This window comes from Pinus tabuliformis, chromosome X (assembly GCF_031772625.1).
Source record: "Pinus tabuliformis cultivar Carrire ecotype Pingquan chromosome X, CPIR1, whole genome shotgun sequence".
Classification (NCBI taxonomy): domain Eukaryota; kingdom Viridiplantae; phylum Streptophyta; class Pinopsida; order Pinales; family Pinaceae; genus Pinus; species Pinus tabuliformis.
The window spans coordinates 1,498,817,367-1,498,824,955 of NC_142308.1; positions in this window are offsets into that span (position 1 = coordinate 1,498,817,367).

Sequence of the window (7,589 nt, forward strand, 5' to 3'; positions counted from 1 at the left end):
TTTGAGAGGGCACCGCAGATGCAATGATGGTGATTTTACGGCCTGCAACTTCATAAATGACCATTACTTAAGTTATTAAACCGAATGACCCCTTAAAGCGTGCAATAGATTTCTTCAAAGGTCTAATCGTAATTGCTCGTTAATTCGAAGGGGCAAAGCTTTAAATACGCATGCATTACCTTATCCCTTTACTTAATGGCATTTTGAAATTTGTGCTTTTGTCAAATCAGATTTACATATAACTTTAATGCTTTGAAATAATCATCCTTTTATTAGGAGTTCTGGTCATCATTAAGCGTCATCGCATCGCATCGGGAGTGTGAGTGACATTATCTTTGGGAGAGATCTTGGCGAATGCCGATTGCGACATAGTATCATATTAGCGCGCGAACATAATCCCTAAATGCATATCAATTGATTTACCGACTACCGATAGCGATATCACATCGCATCGGGAAAAAGCTCTGAACGTCTTATGAAGATGTATGGGATTCTGCCGACTACCGATAGCGATATCGCATCGGGGAAAAGATGTGTGCTTTTTCTGTGTGTGCATTGGCTATCGCTGAAGGCCGATAGCAATATCGCATCGGAAAGAACCAAGGTAGCAAACGGTCTTGCGATTGCCTTTTCGGACTTAACCAAAAATTGCTTATTATTTGTTCAAAAAGGCTTTTGTTAACAAATTCATTTGATTATCATACCTTTTTCGAACAAATTCATTAATGCCAATTAAAATTTTTAAAAGGGACCCATTTCATATGTTAATTGTTTGTGATAAAAATATTATGAAATGGGGGGTTGTTGTAGGGCACAACACCTGCTAATGTAGTTAACACTTGATCTATAAAAGGCAAAGGAAAATGATATTTAAGGGTTTCTTTATTCAGTTCTTGATAGTCCCTCCATTTACCATTCTTTTTAGGCACAATTACCAAAGGAGAAACCCATTGGCTATTTGAAATTGGGTAAATGAAGTTTACATTTAGTAATTTTTGGAGCTCTTCTTTCACAATCTCCCTAAGATTTGGATTCATCCTTCTCTGAGGTTGTCTGATAGGTCTACTATTTTCCTCAATGTAGATGTGATGGATACAAGTCTTAGGATCAACGCCTTTCATGTCGGTGTATTTCCATGCAAACGCAACATAATATTTTTGTAATGTTTTGATTAGCTCTTCTTGTTGTAGTTTCTCCAAGTTTTTGTTTATGTTCAATGTCCTACCTGGAAAAATTTCAATTGTAGAGCTACCAAAATCTTCCATAGAATAGAGAGACATCTGCCTAGATGACAAATATTCAACATTATATTTTTCTTGAAATTGCTCATGGTCATATTCTGAAGATGTTTCAAAATTTTCCAACGTGTTTAAAATTTGACTATCTTCACTAGTTTCTAAAATAGTAAAGAAAGGTTGAATATCATCTTCATCATCAATCCATTCTTTGTCATCTATTTCTGTGATTGCTTTTGTTGGAGGATATAAAGTAAATTTCTTTGTTGAATTATCATCAAAAATATACATGTCACCAGATCTACAACTAATAAAAGCATCAGCGGTGGCTAGCCAAGGTCTTCCTAATATGAGTGGATGTCCTCCTAGGTTATTCTTGGGAGTTAAGATCATGAAATCAACAGGATATTCCCAAGAATCTAAGGATACCAAAATATCTTCTAGCACACCATCTAGTTTGATTACTGATCTATCTGCGAGTTGCAGTAAGATAGGTGTGTAAAGAAGATTAGGAAGTTTAAGTTTCTCCATAGTGTGTTTACTCATGATGTTTATTGTTACACTTAAGTCAATCAATGTATTTGGAATTTCAACTCCATTGATATGTGTTTTCACAATTGGACTTCCTGGATCCACATATTTTTGTATGGCAATTTTTCCCATCATTGTGTCTGCTATTTTTCCTACCAAGTGAATTCTTTTTTTTTTTTTCTTTTGGTTTTCTTCCTGGTTTATTTATGCTCAACTCCTTTATTGTTTTGGCTAGAATTGGAATTTCTATAATGGCTTGTAGCAAAGGAATTTTGATACAGACATTCTTCAATTCATCTAGGAAATCATAGTTGGGCAACAAGATTTGTATTTCTACCCCTCTATCAATTTGTAGTCTTTCAAGAAAAGGATGTGTAGAAGTAAATGCTGGCTGCTCAATGATGGTAGTTGTGTTCACTGCTTATTTTTGTTTTTCTTTTTTGATGTTTTGGTTTTGGGGATATGTTCCCTCAAAATGTTTATTGACCTTTAGAGAATCCTCCTCAGAACTGTCCTATTCCTAAATAACTACAGAAGGTCTTTCCTTTTCTAATATCCTTCTAGATCTTAGTTGAACATCATTAACATCTAGAGGAGTAATCATGTAAGTTTGAAATTTTTGTCCTTCTACCATGTAAGAATTTTGAGGGTTTTATTTGTTGGGGTTTGGTAATGGTTGGGAAGGTAGCTGATTTGGTTTATGCTGAAATGGCAGAAAGAGTTGAGGATTTTGGTTTTGTTGTGGAGGTTATTGTGGAAATGGAAATAAAAGCTGAGGATTCTGATTTTGAGGTTGTGGTTGCTGATTTTGTTGTTGAATGTGTGGGGGAGGATAATTCTGATATGATGGAGGATATTGATAATATTGAGAAAATCTACCATACGTATTTTGTAGCCCTTGTGCCCATGGTTGTGTTTGAGGTTGAGGTTGAGGCCAAGGTTGAGATTGAGGTTGACGTTGAGGCCAAGGTTGCTTCCAAGAATTCCAGTTTCGTGGGGGCTGAAGATACATTTTATTGCTAAATCCCTGATTTTGTGGCCCCTACCAAGGTCATCTACCAACAAAACAAAGAGGTTCTGCAGAATTTGGAACTATTTCCTCTTGAAAGATAACCTTAAGACCTGTGATTGAAGGACAACCCTTGGTCTCATGGTTTTCTGAGAAAATCATACAAGTTTCTACAATTTTCACATCTAAAGGGCATTCCCTTAGAGCATGTTTTTTTCTACATTTTGGACAAAAAATGGCTAAAGCATCAGCCTCGGTTTTCTGCTTGTTTTGTATTTTAAGGGTGTCTAATTTCTCACTAAGGCTCCCTAGAATGTCAGTTTTAAATTCATCAAGCATATTACCAATTTCTACCCTACTTACAGATCCCATTGTAGATTTGTTTACTCTAACAAGAGAAGGATCTCTTGGCCCTTTCCCTGTTTTAGATTTCCCTCTTGAGAGATGAACACACAATTCTCCTATATCATTTAATGGGAGTTGAGAGATATCTCCCTTCCCCATCATGTTAAGGATATCTATCCACTCATCTCTAATGACTTTTAGTAAAAGAGCATTCAAGGTTTCTTCATCTAAATAATTCATCTTTGCTCTTTTCAAATTATAGTTTAACCTCTCAATCAATTCTTCTAAGTTTTCATCCTCTCTTTGCATCATTTCGAACACTTCATCTTTGTGATTGGTAGGCATGCAATAATCCCAGTACCTATCGAAAAACATTTTTTTCATGTCATTCCATTTTCTAATGGATTGATTAATTAACCCCATAAACCATTTCAAAGTAGCTCCTTTTAGTGTTGAAGGAAATAAGTTGAGATTTTGAGAGTCTTCTAGATAGTCATAGGTTCTTCACAAGACTTCAAACTCAAATAAGAATGTTTCAAGATCCTCACTTTTCGATTCATGGAAGTTTGGGAGGACAAAGGGTGAGATGTTTTTAATTATGGCATTTGTTTCCTCATACACTATAGGGAATCCAAAACAATTATCTATTTCCCTATTTCCTTTGCCTCCTCCATTATTTCCTCTACCTCTCCCTCTACCCCCTCCTCCAAACAGTGAGAATTCTCCATCTTGTTCTTCTTCTGCAATTATAGTTTCTTCAGAGTCAGTATAGGGTTCAACCTGCAAGGTTACTTCCTCCTCCTCTTGTTCTTATATTAATGGAATATGGGAGAGAGGTTCTACTTCTTCTTCCTCACTAGCTGTTCTTAATTCTTCAACTACAATGTGCTATCCTGCGGAGGTGAAAAAGGATATTCCTGCGATTGGAGATTCGAAATTTATCTCTCCTAAGACTGCCTTGGTAGATGAAGTAGGAGATTCTGTTGATTGGATTTCTACCCTTGGAATTCTAGGAGTCCTATGGCTAGGAGTATGAGTTTGGGATGGAGGTGTGCCTTTTCTTGTTCTTGGTGGAGTAGGTGGTGTTGTAGGAATTGAACTTCTACCCCTAGCTATAAATCTACCCCTAGAGTCTCTTTCTCTATGCATGTCATTTCTTTTTTGAATGTAAGAGATAAGGCTACCTAGTTACACTTCCCTGGCAATGGCGCCAAATGTTTGGTCAATTTAGTGTCCTAAATTGCTCTACATAAATTATCAATCCGGGTATCATAAATTGATGAAGTGTAGTGCACTGTTTGTGCTAGATAACCCTTTTTACTTCATTGTTTTTCTGTTTTATGTTGTTTTGGGGGGTTTTTGGTCTTTTAATACCTAATGATTTACAATGTAATTATCAAAAGCTTAAATCTAACTTTTGTTAGGACTACTCAAAATTCTAAAAATGAAACAAAGCTTTTAAGAAAGAGATGAAAATAGAGTTGAGACAGACTTGGAATCAAAGCTTAAGGAAGAAATTAAAACATAGTTTCTATTCCTGTGTTACCATTATTTCCAAATCATGATTTCAGAACTGAAAGTGAAATTTGTAACTGATGCCTAAATAACTACAGAAATAAAAGTAAATGAAATATTTAGTTACTATGCCTCTCAATTTTGAAAGAAAGCCTCCTTGGGATGACATTTGAGAAATTCTGTACTTCATTAATCTAAAAGAAAGAAAATATAGAGATACAGAAAACACTCATTGCTTAAATGAAATGCTCAACCACTTAGTTTAGGATGAATTATCAACTTGAAGGTTTTTTTTAGAGACATTAATTAACACCATGAGTTAGTAAACTTAAAAATAGAATGGCAAAGACAGTAAATGGCACCGATCAATCTAATTGAGAATTTAAAGACTAGTAAAATAGTGAATGAAGAGAACTAGATTAGATCACTGAGTTTCACATTCTAACTACTGATAAAAAAAACTAGAAAGAGATCAAGAAAATTGAAGCTACTCTAAATTATGAACACTGTTAATAAGAAAATGATGGAAACTGCATTATAGACATTGTTAGCAAGAAAATGGTTATAAAAATTGTGAAAGAAAATTATGAATTTACAGTTAACAAGAAGAAGAAAAACAACATGAAATGAAACCTTTTCAATGCAGGGGCCCTCTGCAACCGATTAGGCTACACTTGCTCAATCAAGTCCAAGGAAACTCCTTCAGATTCTCATAAAACATGCGGTCTTCATATTAACAATAGGGACATAAAATGCCAAGAAATTACAAAGTTCAAAATTTGATTTCACAACAAAATTATCACTATCACTACTGACTTCCTTTGTTCTTTACACAGGTATTTATAAGAAAACCATACAATTGTTTGTGGATAAAAATATGCTACAGCGAAAACACATAGAAGACAGGTATCCATAATCTATTCCTCGGCTGCTGGAGATGTAAATCCAAGATGGTGGCTATTGGATTTGGCCGCACAGGTGGCTGTTGGAGTTCGTAGGTTTAGGTAGTTGTTTTGGATAACACTTCCCATCATTGTGAAATGTGTTGGTTACCCATGAAACAAAGTCCTGTTACCTTCAGTGTCCGCATTTGACTTCTCCATTGACCGTAGTATTATACTATCTTCCTTTTCGACCTGAGCTAGGTGAATAGGACAGGGTCCATGTCACAATGATTTCCAAGCTGCCCATGTATCTAGTTTCTGCTTCTGACACCTGGAACCTGCTAAAGCATGAAGGTAGCTGCGGACTAGCCGATTAGATGCAAAATAGGATACGTTTGGTATCTAATATACGAAAACTTATTCAAATAACAAAACATAAAAGAATAATATGTAAATCATTAAATTTCCTCCTTAGGATAGTATATACTAGTCATTGGTGATGAGAATGCATCTTTCTTATGGAAAAACAAGGAAAAAGAATGGAAAGGGTTGCTATGGAAAGAGTAATTTTGACGCTCAACAACAATGTTGATAATATTACTACTGCTAAGTTCCTTTTTAACCACGTCATAACAAGTTTTGGTGTCCCTGAAGCTATCGTGACTAACCATGGATCACATTTTTGTCAGCACATGATGGCAAAGCTGACTGCTTAGTTAGGCCTTCAACATGATACCTCAACTGATTATTATCCTTAGGCCAATGGGTAGGTTGAAGCAGTAAATAAAGTTTTGATTACTATGCTTTAGCGTACTATTGGGAAGCACAGAAAGGATTGAACTTTAATGCTATTCTCATCTCTTTGGGCTCGTAGAACTTCTATTAAGACACCCATTGGATATACTCCATTCCAGCTGATGTACAGTTTAGAGCCAGCTCTTCCAATCGAATGTGAAATCCCTTCACTTAAGCTAGCTATCGAACTTCTTCTAAATACCTCACCTGAAGAGGAGACACTACTGTATCTTACGAGACTCAACAAGACTCGTCACATTGTTGTGATGGTCATTGAAGCTCAAAAGAAGCGAGTCAAATCACATTTTGACCAAACCATTTATCCTCACCCTTTTGCTGAAGGTGACTTGGTCCTACTTTAAAATCAAGCCAATGATAAATTGGGGGTAAGCAAATTTGAATCCATGTGGCATGGGCCCTACATTGGAAATCGTGTCTTACAGAAAGGTGCCTATGAGATATGTGACTATGAGGGAAATGCATTGTCACAGCCCTGTAATGGGTTGTATCTCAAAAAGTATTATGCTTTAAATTCATGTAATAACTTTTGTGTGATTTTTATTTTTGGTGTGATTGTTTGCTTTGCGGACCTGTATTTTTCTACTTACCCTGTGTTCCACTCAGTTGGTAGATGTCGTCAGGCCATTACATTGATTTTGCTAATGGCGCTTGTTTTAGCACACGAAACCTCTCTTTCGCAGCATGGGTACTCCATGACCCTAATGGCGAGCTAATTAACTTACAAGGTATCTAACTTGGTTGAACAACCAATAATATTGTTGAATATAGTGCAGTTACTGAAATCTTGCCAGAAGCAGTTGCTCTTGGCATTAGGGATTTAGTTGTCAAGTTGGATTTGTAGCTTGTTGTGTTACAATTAAACAATCATTACTCAATAATAGATCCACAAATATTGCGTATGTATCTACATGTTGGATTGTTGGAAAGGAATTTTTATTATATTACATATGAACATATTCCACGTAATTTAAATACATTAACCAGTGCATTAGAAAATTTTATTCCTTATAGGAATTTACGTCATTTATAAAACTAAATCATGTTATGAACACATAAGTAGAAATACAACATGCATATATATATCTATATATATATATATATATATATATATATATATATATATATATATATATATAGATATATATATATATATATATATATATATATATATATATATATATATATATATATATATGTATATATATAGATATATAGATATATATATATCATGCCTACCTGACTGTTTACATCAAA